Raw genomic sequence first — 14,347 nt, forward strand, 5'->3', positions numbered from 1 at the left:
AGTGATTTATTCCATTCGTCTTTTTGTACTAAACGCCCTAATTTTATTTATGTGCAATCATTTTAGCGTGAAGCTCTAATCAAGTAGGCATGAAGTAAACAAGAGATATAGGATTTTTTACGTAACTACCATCTCGTGCGAATACAATTTAATATAATGGCCTTACAAAATAACCAAAACTTGAGTTCGTTCATCACGCATCACGATTACTCGACAAATAAGGAAGACTGTCAGCGCTTATGAGGGACGCAGAATTAGCAATGACAACACGTTTAATTAAAACACTCTAATACACGATAAACGCATTACCCTCTCCCTTTATTTGACAATTTTCTTGTACTACAATTACCACTTTTATCTTAATAACACAAGAGCTCATTTTATAAAAATATACCGTAATATAATGCTTCATAAACTAAAACACAATGATTAGTTTAGAGATCAAATTACAGTCTTATTCAGCACTTTGAGGTAACATTTTGAAGATAAAATTCAGCGAAACCAGTGTTCATGTTTTGATGTACCTCTCCTGTAGTCAAGTATTGTAGTTATACGATTTAGAATAAAATCTCCACAAAATCCACAATAATAAGCTGAACAACATACCTGATCTTTCCAAATACAAGACATTTAAGCACACGACTAGCTGTAGTAGGCCACATATAAGTTGAAAGTATAAAATATGCGCAACTATTTATAAGCCTACTGCCTGTAGCACTAGGCTTATTCAGTTATATTATTCAAAGTAAACCAACCGCTTCAGAGAACTATAATCTTGTAACAAACAAATCAGATATTTATCCACCTGTATCATTATATTCCGCCGAAGTGGTCACTAATTAATTTATTCCTGCCCATGGAATTATTCATATTTTTTACGAAGTAGCTATAGGACGAAACTATATACATCAATGTGCTTTATATATGCAGACCGATGTAGGATGTTCTTTAAGTTACAATACCTCATGCACGGTATGTACCAACTATATTAATTCAATTACTACAATAAATACGAAAATAATAAATGCTTAAAATATGGACAAGATTAGCTTTCTATCGCGTTATTCACTTTATTTATTACGGCGTAGTCTTGTACAGCCTGGATTAGTAGACTAATCATAACCAAACCGTCACATAATCCAATATTCTTACATAGGTCTGGCAAGCCAGGTTTTCCTCCACCCACTCCCACAACACAACACACCCAAACAAGGTCCCCATCCAGCTTCCATGACTCTTTTTTTTGTATTATTTTTCTTTATGGAATCAGAAATAACAATGCGCTCATTGTACTCATCCTGTTATGTGAACGATCACTCGGCACTTCAACTCTCTTACTGTACAACATTTAAATCAATTACGGCGTAGGACGCAGGTGTAAGTCTTTCTGTACACCGTTTAATGCATTGTTCTGTGCAAAATTACACGTTACCCATTACTACGTAACGATGATAAACGTTTCAATATGAGTGAAAAAGTGGAATGCATCTATTCTTAAAATTATTCATTATCAAGACTTTTTTCATCGTCCGTTCTTTAAAACCACGACGTTTCGGAGGCTGGTTCTGTCTGTAGGTACCTCTCACCTGAAGACGGAGAGAGAACCAGCATCTGAAACGTCGTGGTTTTAAAAAACAGACGATGGAAAAAGTACTGACAATGAATAATTTTAAGTGTAAACTACCGTCGTCTAAACCCTTTAGAATTGTATCTATTCCCTCTTTGCAGTGATTATCAGAAAAGGGGTCAACAAATTTGAAGAAACAAGTGTTTAAAGAGTAAACAATCACAGAAATGTATTCACATCATCTAGGATTTCGCCTTAATTTAATATTCATTCGATAAAGAAACTACTCACGCATTTCCCATGGATAATTCATGAAACAATGTTTCCTCTTACATTTTGGGTTGTCATGTCAACCGTGTTCGCTCGGCTAACACTTCGAGGAATTAAAAATAAAAAAGTAGTCAGTTTTAGTTTGATGGTTCAGTGGTAATGCATAAACCATAACACAAAAAAGGGCCTGGGTTGTATTAATAGTTCACCACAAGTAAAAACCCGGGTCAAGGCAGCAATTTCACATCCGCTAGCTTATCGAATTCAAAGTATAGCCAAATTTCTGCAAACGAATTGCTTCAGTAGAGTTTTAGATCGGAAATAAGAACTAAATCAAATGAAAACACGTGAAAAGTTTATGAGCAAAGGTTTTAAATGGTGTGTGCTTATTTTTGTGACGAAACCACTTTCGTATTTTTAAGGACCTGGAACTCGCGAAATGTACTTTACAGTTCGTGATGCGTTTCATAAAAACGCTCATTTACATTACCTCTAACACTGTTACGTTGTTAAATTATAATAAAATCATAAATGTACTACTAAAAGAAATAAAATGATGTTCCTACAAAACAAACTGAGGAACCAGGTCAAATTATTAAGATAACCAAGATGGCTTTCTTCTACATTGTAGCGCCGTGAGTGTGGTAGACGTTTAGCAACGTTTCAGAGGTCCTTACTGCCTTTATTATCAGGGCGATGAGCGGTAAACTTCTACAAAACCAAACGGTGCTGCAACCCAGATGGCATTCATCATCGTACTCACAACCGCGAGAAACTTAAACCCTAATTTATTAAGATAGTTTGCTATGCCCATGCGTTTATTGATTCGATGAACTGTATGATTTCAAAATATATGTACTTCAAATTTATAAGATATTAATTTAAAACTTTGAAGTATAATTTATTTTTAGTTTAATCAGTAAAATTAACGCCTTTATCCGAAGTTTTCTTTAAAACGATGGACTGTTCAAGAGATATATGCCATGTGTTACAATACGGCCAAATTGGAACCCTACTTCCAGCATCTAATAATTTAGAAGTCACAACAGCACAGTGAAAGGAGAAATTAAAAAATATATAAATAAATAATTATAAGGCATACAGTCATACACGTAGTCGCATTACTGTCTTTTGGGACGTTGCACCGTGTACTCTAATAGGAATTCACAGACGTTTCAGAGGTGCTCACTGCCTCCAACAAAAAGGCAATGATGCAAGCACCTAGAAAACGCCGGTTGATTTTTACTAGATTACACGGTGCAGCATCTCAGCAAACAGAAATCTCCATAGTCGTCGCTGTGATTACCTAAAATCTCTCATATGGTCGACTTATTTTAATTACAGTGATATTGGTTTACATTACTGAGATGAATGTGAGCGTTATGAAAAGACAAAGAAATAAGTAGGCTTACATTTAGAGTTAAGTATGTCTAGCCCGCAGACAGTATTGGGAGACCAAGCTTGTTGCTTTTAAACGAACATTGCTTAGTGGGATTTGCAATACAAATTTATCTTCCATTTGAACTCGTTTGAATTGATGATAATGACCACAACAACTGTGATAATTATAACACCGGAGTTGTATTTTGATGAAGATGCGCTGATAGTGCTTCTTTTTCACTTGAAGGTTGAGATCTGATAACAGTAGCAAGTAGCTGGACCCTCCCTGCCTTTAATTGGCGAGACTCGTCTTTTCTACACGCCACCTCGCCCAGCAGCAGGGGCGGAATGTAATGTCCACAGTTCACTTGCTGCACTTGAGACTGAATCACATCAACGCGTATGCGTCACTTATAACACTCTTGCACTTTTGCTGCAAATCGAAATCAAAAACCAAAGTAATGTGGTCTATAAGGGTATTAACTACATAGTCCATTGGATAAAAGCTTCGACAAAAAAGGTGTATACAAAAATGTTTCATAAGACCAAGGCGTAAGTGGGAGGATAATATTAAAATAGGCCGAAACGCGGTGTGAGGTGACATGGGTTGGATTCAGATAGCTCAGGATTAACATCCAGTGGTGGGTTCCTGTAAACACGGTAATGAAACTTCGGTTTCCATTAAACGCGGGAGAAATGGTGGAGAGAGGAGATGTGGTAGTCTAAATTATGTTACTACAATATGAAACCAGAAGAATACTCAAGCTGACGCAGCCACTAGCCAGGTTTTAGGCTCAGACCAAGTTTTTCCTAAGTGTGGGGGAGAACATCAGTACGTTTGTCTCTTCAGATTTTAATCAGATCAAACCACAAAGAATACTCTCCCATGCTTGCGGTAAGTTCATTCAGGTCTTCGAATATAAATGTGTGTCGTATGTACCAATATGGCCCAAAATATATTTACATGGTAGTACTAAATTCCGAAACGCGGAGGTAATCATTCATTTACACTTAGTCCACAAGGTTAAAAGATTAGCTGGAGTTTTGCCACCACAGATACTTATGCCGAATGATGCTAATCACAGGGATAGATTTTACTTTAGATCTATATCAAATTTTGTCACAGCCCGACAAAATTTGAAAAGTCAACAGACACTACGGTCATGTGTCGGCGGACTCTTCGTTTCTCTCTTCATCTTGGACATTCGCTGAAACTCTTGACAGTATCCCACTCAAAAAATTGATATTTATGACTGTGGAGATCTGTATTATGATCACAAAGTACAAAATATTTCCATTCGATAACATAAGAAAGATTAAATATTATACGAAACGCAAAAGATTCGCTGGTATTTTGAGTGATTTCAATCCATCTGGAGTACCAGTGAGTGATCTTCGTCACAAGTTTGGTCGATTTGTTAAATAAGCGTCATCTTTAAAGGATTGGGCGGGTGGAATTTTATTAAATGCAGATATCACTGAGATTTCCATTACAAAAACGCTCCTTGTCGTTGTATTAGAAAATAGTACTTCAATCCAGCACTGCACCTTCATCCGCTACTTTGATATCCTGTTCTATTGCAATTAAGTGTAATCGTGACGTCACACCCAACACGGTACGTCACGGCACGACCAGTGGCAAGTCCCAGAAGTCAATAAACTTTTATTATTTTATTTTAAAGTCAAGTTTCAGGACTGAGAACATGTTTTAATTTATATAAAAATTAGGTAACATTGCCTCATACGTCGGCACGTAATGACTCGTGGTTCCAAGCTGAGTAAGCCTTGCATGCCCAGAATTAACGTCTCCCACCTTTATTTGTTTATATTGCATATCCAACACAAATCGACTTATAAATCTGTATTACCGTGCATGAACATCTTAGAGGCAACTTTAAAAACGATTCAAAAATTATCTAATTATACTTAACAAAGCTGAAGCAGTTGCTGTATTTAATAATCATGACCAAATCAAGGAAAATGAGTGGGTGAGGCTTGCAGCACGCAATGATATGTGGGAAATTAACACAAAACTGTAATCGGAAAATGTAAAGGGAAGAGTTAGTTTCAGAAGCCTAGGCATATATAGCAAGATAATACTAAAATGGGCTTTAAATAAATATGACCTGAGGGTTAGGTCTGGATCCATCTGATCAGGATAGGTTACAGTGGTCTTCTCTTGCGAACACGCTAATGAACCTTCTGTCTTATAAAAGGCGGCGAAGTTCTTGATCAGCTAGCGACAGTAAACAAGGAGAAATCTGATACATGGAGCTAGTTAGTTAAATTAAGAGATGCAGGAGCAATTGTATGAAGTTCTTTATAAAGATCGACACACACATAAGGGTAACACTTAATCATAGAGACTATAATCTGAACGGAATACTTTAACTACATAGTTTTATGGGCTTGAACTTAACAACGATGTGTTACACGTCTTCTTGTTAGACTAATTAAATCGACTTTAAGCAGATATGAACATAAAATTACTTACTACTCGAGCAAAACCTGGGACAAGCATTATTTATCTCGAAATTATGTATCATATTCCCATCAGTTATCATATGGGTATAAAACGTTATATGTGTGAAACTAGCCAAAGATAAAGATAGCTTAAGTTTGAAGGTTTCTGACGATGATGTTTTAAATAGTGTCCAATTCCCCTATTGGAATTTGTCCGAATTTAAGTAAAGAATGTTTTTAGCATATTAAACAGAATGGGTATCCTGCAACTCATCTTGTAAGTATTTACACATCCTGCTGTGATTATTATTCTCAACTAGAAAAACAGGTAATAAAGCAGTACGATAGACATTTACTGGCCTTACCGACAACGTCCTGACACCTATTCGACACTCAGCAGGACAGAGAAGGACTTTATTTATCAATTCATTCGCCGACTGAACAACTAAAGTTTGTCATACTCTGATTTCTCTCGCTGCGCCCTGACAATGACTTTTTAAACCTTTGAATTCTAAACTAGCCTAAATATTATTTTAAGAATTCAGTCCATACAGCAGAGGTTCTCAAACTTTTATATCTTGCGTCCCCCTTAAAAAATTTTCATGAATTTCACGCCCCCTTCCAGAACAAGTGCAAGCAAACAGATTTTACATAAAATTTAGCTATGAGTAAATTTTTTTTATAATTTAGTATAAATTATTCAATGCATTTAATTTAATAAACTGTAATAAAATATACGCTTCATACCTGGATTAGTGGGATGGATGTAGTTGCTTCTGTGAATATAACTTATCATACCGCGGTTGGAGTTTTGAAATGGCCGCTCTAAGGTCGTTTTCCAGATTCATCGTAGAACGATACTTTGTTTTGATGGCTGCCATTGCTGAACTGCCTCAACCAAGCGAAGGATGTTAAAAATGTTTCTCCATATTTCGTTAAAAAAAGTTTTTCATACAAACAACACCTCCCCCCAGGGGGCGCGCCCCACACTTTGGTTACCTCTGCCGTACAGGAAAGAAAACATGACGCTCCTTCATTGCAAAGATCAACGTGTTAGTGTTATTTAAGGAAGTAATCTCTGTGCCAATCTTTCTAGACTCATGGATACAAAATAAAGAGTTACTGGTTGCTGAGGCTGGGACACAAAGTTACCATTTGGCTTTAAAGGGCTGATGTAATGTAACACTCCATACTTCGCTATCGGTTTACACCTCTGGAGGCAGTTCAATTGTGATTGTGTTGTGGGATCGAAAGTAAGTGACCATTAGCCGTTACTTTGTGGATGTGTGAAACCTAAACAAAATATCAAGCTGTATGTAGTACCGAAAAGAATATCTAAATCATTTCTTTGGAGAAAACTCTACAAGTCTTCCTAATGTGCATGTAAGTAGAAATTTATCACTTAATCCCATTCCAAGAGCAGGCAGGTTTAAAGATGAGCCAAATAAAGTGTTGTCCCCGATTTACAATACGGAATTATAATTCAGGACAGTGACCTGTTCATGTCAAAATATAAGCTATGTCACTGAAAAAAATCGGACTCTTCTAAGATGACTAATAGCTAGTGCCAATGATTGGATCCCTAAACAAAATTATACAACGCATGAGAGATAATTAATTGAAAAATAATTTCTACACAGGTCTCCCTAACGTATGGATGATGAAAAAAGGCTGTTTCATTTCCACCACAAGGCATATACACAGCAGCATAATCCGGTAATTTTTAACACCTGGGTCGAGACCTGATACTTGAAAACGGATAACAGAGGCACGTGCTGTTTGCCATCACCAGGATTGGCGTACTGATCATTCTGGTCCCTTGGGTTTGGGCTGCACTGTAAACTTGGTCGAGTCTACCCACAAAAACATCTCATTTAGGGAATGCAAGTGAGTTTGCTGATACTTGCCAAACAGACAGGTCAAGTTTCGATTTTAGCGAATCACCAAATTGCATGATTCAAGGTCACAGTAAAATCGTACATTTCAACATGAAGCTCGGGTGAGTGAAGACAGCTCGCAACTCACAGAATAGCAAAGTTATTGACTTTGTACAACGCGGAAACTGCGGGGTAAAACCCTTCCGTGACCTTGAAACATGCATTTTGGTAACGGCTAACCATTATAAAGACAAGTTCCTGGGAAGCTGCTCTTAAAAAGCACAAGTACAATGCATAAATTTTACATGAAATTAACTCAATAACATTCAAACGGCTAATAAAATGGCGTCAAAAATCCTGCATAATAGTAGAGTACTGTGGTAATGGTTTGTATTTAAAGGCAGTGTAAGTTTTTAATTGTAATTCGTAATCTTGAAAATCATGTTAGTGAATTTTCCTAAAAGAGCCGAAATATATAATATATTCAGGCCTATGGGTGTAAATTTTTCCGTGTCTTTCAGGATAATTTCAGAAAGGAAAACCAGCCTCTTTGGGCAAAGTAGTGGCTGCATTTGTTTAACATAATGGCGCCCATGCAGAATTCTGAAGTGAGAACAATGAAGGCTAAGTCAATATTCAAAGGTGGATCCAGAAGTTTCTTAGCAAAGATATTAAGTTAATCAATCATACCACAGTAGCGATATGTATGTGTGTGTGTGTGTGTGTGTGTGTGTGTGTGTGTGTGTGTGTGTGTGTGTGTGTGTGTGTATATATATATATACACACACACATGCTTTTCAATTATGTGACGTTGCCTGAAGAAATACTTCGGATGCGCACGTAAAATTCAGTTAGTAGGAGAATAAAAGTGTTAACGAAATAATTGACCCTGTTTCTTTTTGAGTTAAAATCTACCAATATGTTTACAGCGAATTTATTAAGGTCGCTTTTCAAATGAAAGAAACCGGTCTTCAATAAATCATGTTCCGCCCAATCTACTTTTTTTTAATAATCTCCGTAGTATCATTTTTGAAAAGCTGGTAGTCGCGCAGCCGGTAAAGAAATTCCCTGACATTTATATAACCCGAAGGTTCATTACCGTGTTGACACAAACCATGAAGTTTAATGTTAAAAGTTAAACTTATAGTTTTGGTTTCACTATTATTTTTATTTAGAAACGTTTAGTTAACTTTCTTTACTTTTTCGTAAGAGAAATGCAAATAATTTAACATTCAGTAACGCATTTATTACAGGATATATTTAATCCTTCTGAACACCAAAGTTCTCGCATCGTTCATGTGCGATTCATGGTTCGTAGCTTCTACAAGCTTCTACGTCCTCTGCATTCTAGTTACAGTGTTTTTCTCGATGCACTATCCCTCTACGTGTATATACTTACGAATCCCCGCAGGACAGAATTCTTAGGACGAGTTCGCAGGTAATGGTGACGTCGAGAAACAATAAAAATTACGGTTCAAATTTTAACCGCCCTCGTATTTCTACTTCATATTCAGATTTTATAGTTAACAATAGTTTTCCGCTAGTTCTTTATCATAGTTCTTTAAGACTTATTACACAAAAGACAAAATTCGTTTCACAATATAACAAAATATCGGAAGATATTTTCTCGAGACTTGCCATTCATACTATTCTTAGGGTGTAGTGTGTAACAGTAAAGTTAAAACTTAGTTTTCAGTTGCTAGACCTTATAAAAGAAACAGGAAAATTCCACGACGTTTTATCACAACGTCGAAAGTGGCGGAATAAGTATTCATGTTTCAAGTATATGTATTCAGTAACTTCATTCTTAAGTTCCCTTCTAGCTTGTCATACATTAATATGTTTGTCATAAACTGTGTTTTAGCATCTTGTGATATGATAAAACATAACTCATAGTAACCAGTACAAATGAAAGGGAAATTGCAAATATATCTGTATTTTAAGCAAAGAGAAGAAATAAAAGAACGTGGCCCTACCTTCCAACGTTTAGATGTGGCAGGCTTCAAAATTTGGTCGCTGCTATAACATCCCTGAGCCAGAAGATGAAAAGATGAAACACATGGCAAACTGATCCGGAAAGACTTCCTTCCTAAGTGATCACTCACTCATTCACATAATGTTGAACACTAAGTAGCATACAACAGAGTAAATAAATAAGTAAACTATATTATAAGACTTCAATGACAAATTTTATTGCCAAAACGTTGCACTGGAGTTAAACGTTCATTGTGACCACATGTAACGTTTACTCGCACACACACACATATACAGATTGGTATTATTTAGAAACTCAATGCAAACACAACACATATTAACGAAAAGATATTCTTCGCTTTCTGGCACACAGAAAAATGTAATTCACCACGGCCACGCCAGTATTTGAGGGCCATTTAGATATAGTTGTTATTCCACAACAAATTATAAAGTTTAAAAACTCGTTCTGATGCTTGCTTCGCTGGTAAGTCACAATGACATACCTAATCAGGCCGAATGTCAGGCGGTGTAAGATCCTGTCAGATGCTAATTATGCAATGAAAATTGCTCTAAGGATACTTCAACAACAGAACTTACGTAGGAACAAATACAGACATATTGTATTAAACGCGTTTATCGATCAATATCGAATTAAATCGAGATCACTTCGCTTTAATAACTCACACTTTTATATTCTACATCTGCTCGTAGATCACCGTCATAACAAACCATTATTTGTACACGAGTTTCATGTAATCAGACAAATAAGATTTTTCCTCATGTCATATACTCTTCCTATCAAAATAAAAGTACCCATAATCTCAGTCCGCACGACTAATGTATCTGTGACTGATTCCATGTAAGAGATCCGCTTCATAAAGAAACGTTGTTAACGGATATGTAACAATTACACGAAACTTTTTTCCCAATGTTACCGCACAAACACAAAACGGTATATCTTCCGTGAATACCACACACAAACAGGGACGGGTTTGATGCTTCTAAGAACGAAATCCCACACGCCTTCTTGGCGAATTAAGATATCTGGTCTATAACACTGCGTTCTGAGTGCAGCCCGTAACACATATGCACATAAGTATAAATTTGGATTGTCCGTGTATTTTTCACTCGACCGTTACGTAAAACAAAGATAATAAGAGTCCGGGGATCAAGACTTCAAAAGAAGCACGGAATCCAATAAGCCACGGACATTGATTGACTTCAAAGAAGATGATTGGTGTTGTTCTGTTATTGTTAACCTTGCGCTCTGTGAAATGAAGACAACGTTGTGAGTGCGGCCAGCAAACTGACGATAATGTCTTCTCTCCGAGAGCAACTCCGCCTCAACTCAATCCTCAAGAGGAGGGACCACCCAAGAAGACCACCAATCCTAAGTCACTGTGTTTAAAACGCTGTTCGGCCATGCCAACCAAATGGAAATGTCTTCTTTCTGAACTCTGCGAACGAGAGTAACAGAGACAAGAGTAACAATAGGAAAGAGACAGAGAACACGATAGAGATATATCTATAAAGGATTAAGAAAGAGATGTATAAATTCAAAAAAAGGAAGAAATGGTCAAATTATGGAGAAATACGTGACGTAATCAACCACCACTTGCAATGTCTGAGATGAAATTATTAACTAACAATAAGAGCAAGTTATTGTTGTTACCGGGAACCAATCACAGAAGTTTCGTGTGATTTTTCCTCAGAGTGAGATAAAGATACAAGGGCGGGTAATTACTGCAATTATTATGTTCGGCTGCTACACCGCTCCTAACCAGACTGTCTGCTTTCTCGAGTAGAAGCTGATTCCCGCTTGGGATTAAGGATAATCTTACAGCTTCCAATCATTATCATGTATAACGTACTGTTATGACAAACGTCTCAAATTTGTAATATTGGTCTGTGTAAGAACGCCAGGGACAAAAAGTTTACATTCCTGTAAGTGGGAAGGAGTGTTTAGTCAAACCCTGAAGCTGGGGAAGTTTTGGGCAGAACATTCCTTAGATGAAAAAAATCGAAATCAGACTGAAGAATGTCTTAGAAACAAACATCTTAACTTATAAGCCGATACAAAGAAATTTTATAGGACAGACATGAAATCCTAGGCCTGACTCCAGTCAAGTGGAATATTTTACTTAACTGTGAAACACTGCTATGTGTAGATTGAAAAAATAACTGTAGGAAAAAAGTTGTCTCTCATTTCTAACGATTGTTATCCATGTAAAGATGTAGCTGATAGGCCGGATAGATGGCTGTGTGAATATGACATATAAAAAGTATGACGCATTGAAAGGGTCACTCTAAAAAGACTTGTTTTCTTACGAAAACAGTCACTGTCACATAGGCCTTAGTTACTGTCGTATGATAAACTTCTACTGAAAGGGTAGACTAATATAGTAGTCGAAAACACAAAATGTGTTCTAATTGTTGAACAATTGTAGCTATTGTATTAGTGATTTAAAATAACATGGAATTAAAATTATATTAAGAAAATGTATATTTCAAAAAAATTAAAATTATAATATTACAGACCTTTGAGATTGGTAATTCAATTGCATTTATTAGTAAACAATTAAATTTACATAAATAGATTAAAAGTGCAAATAAATGTCGCACGTTTCACTGTAAATATTAAGACTGGTTTTAGAATTATATAACTTTACTCCAACTATATAGGCTATTTAATATGTAGAACACCAAATGTGCTCCTAGAAACTCTTAATCTTCATGTATTTGGTAGAAAGTCAACTGAAACACGTAATTCTCCAAATAGCTAAAACACTGAATACTTTTAGCGTGAGTTACGATGTTATATAACAATTAAGAATGGAGCAAACAAATTTTAAGCACTTCGAACTCGAGAACATTTAGAAAGATGTTATCGCCATACAGATCTCCTGTAATAGTTTACGTAAAAATATATACTGTGTTACTAGCTTCATTTGGAGGGCAACCTTTCTTTGCTGATGTAAGCATTTCAACACAGTGCATGTAGTCGTCCAGTCTCGTACGTTTATGGGCCCTTTTATGCTCTCCCATGCCACAGCATGTTAATTTCCTTGAGTCTCGAATAAAAGATTGGTTAGCCTAGGGGAGTCGAAGTGTGTGTGAGCTCCACCTAATTATGAAACGTACAGTTTTACAGCACACAACATGCTTGCTACAGCGGTGATGTTTTTATTTAACATCGAGCTGTAGATACCTTTATTAGAATCCACAGTCAACTTTCGCAATCTGACGCGAAGTTCATTCGGATCTGAGGCTAATCCCACCCGACAGAAAATTGCACATTTGATTATACAGGTCATCATCTGGCCAGAACAATATTTAAGAACTCAAACATTAAATTATTGTCGAAGTTTTGCAATTAAAGTCTTTATTATAAGTAACTACAAAATCACCTAAAACACATTTCTAATCTAATAATTTCGAAAAATCTCACACCTCACAATTTAAAATTGCTTAATAGCTTGAGACAATCACAGCTTCGGTTTGAGACCGTCGTTACATAAGATAAGAGATAAAGTTTGTCCCGCTACGTGCCATACAGGCGTTTGGGGTGAGTGGAGGTACAGCTCCTCTCTTTCTTGACCTCGGCACTAGATGGGGGTGAGTGGTCAGCATCACAAACTACACAAATATATGTGCATAAATAAATATATGGATTGGCAGGGTACATCTTCCAGTCTTTTACAATTACAGATGTACCAACGCTAGTGAAGTTCTGCAAATCGTCCGTTTGCTGTATAACTAGTGTAGTACGTACATGTTTCCAGAGCCTGAATGCTGTTATAGCACACGAGAAACATTCTGCACTATGCCTCGTTAGAAGAAATAAAATGGGAGAAGGAATTGGGCCATCAAGTGAAAACCACTTGCCAGGAGGGTAATGTTCTGAAGGTTTTGATTACCAGACTAACTCCCCTCCCCACCCCCAAAGCAGTAAACGTAAAACACGCGAAAACTATAAAGAAACTTGCGACTTCGAAGTTATAGACCCAATGGGCCTTCTCTCGGGGGGTATAGCGGTCGGAGAGTGAAACTGGACATTCATCTCCATCTACTGCTACTCTGGTAAGAAAACTACCCCACATGTCTTCATGGCATGGCGGTACTTAGTAAGTACCAGGGACAACTTAACGAGTTTCATTAAAGCGAAGGCAACACCATCACGCACGATCATAAGAATGATAGACCCAATTTGTTTGTGCTAACTTGTTCAATGTTTACACGATTTTCTGCGTTTGCCATGAGACTTCTTCCATGATCCTAACAGACTACACTTCACTTCCATCGAGTAACTAAAAATTATCATTACACCTTTCAGTATGCATGTGACACGATAAACTAAAAACAAAGGTTTGACGCGCTGCAACGCACCTCGTAAAACACGACGATGATTCCATTTTAGAACGATGTCTTCCACAAATAATATGAAGAGCAATGAATGATCACAAACAAACAGTAGCCACAGCCGAGAATAGAAGTGCAATCGGGAAGCCCCTGACTGAGACTACCCGTCATACAGTGCTGTTACACAGATTAACCTATACAAGAATTTGCATTTCACTTGCCATGCAACTTGGTTAGTATGTAAAATAAATGCATTACATGGCTATGGCTAGCACCAGCATCCTGTCCAAAGGGTACCGGGTTCTTTTCACTGGGATAAAGAGCGGCCGGGGCGTGATGCTGGTCAATCACCCCCCCTTTTAGTGCCGAGGTTAAGAATGAGTAGGAGCTATACCCACTCTCCCCCAAAGCGCCTACATGGCGTGTAGCGGAAGAACTTTACTTCCTTTACTTTATG

General features: G+C 37.0%; 1 protein-coding gene across 6 annotated transcripts in view; it reads right to left on the reverse strand.

Annotated features, from left to right (window-relative positions):
* The window catches only part of ci (transcriptional activator cubitus interruptus), a 223,752-nt gene that overhangs the window by 49,036 nt on the left and 160,369 nt on the right, over positions 1-14,347 (reverse strand). The window contains exon 1 of one of the 6 annotated variants that reach the window (XM_087342724.1): positions 9,534-10,846. The exons of the other annotated variants lie outside the window; for them this stretch is intronic. The gene's annotated coding sequence lies outside the window, so the exon portion shown is untranslated. Of the gene's footprint in view, positions 1-9,533; positions 10,847-14,347 lie in introns of those variants that run through there. 6 annotated transcript variants of the gene reach the window in all.

The sequence above is a fragment of the Zootermopsis nevadensis genome, unplaced genomic scaffold (genome assembly GCF_977971745.1).
Source record: "Zootermopsis nevadensis isolate Lab colony 2312 unplaced genomic scaffold, Znev_1.0 Znev_ptg000001l, whole genome shotgun sequence".
Classification (NCBI taxonomy): domain Eukaryota; kingdom Metazoa; phylum Arthropoda; class Insecta; order Blattodea; family Termopsidae; genus Zootermopsis; species Zootermopsis nevadensis.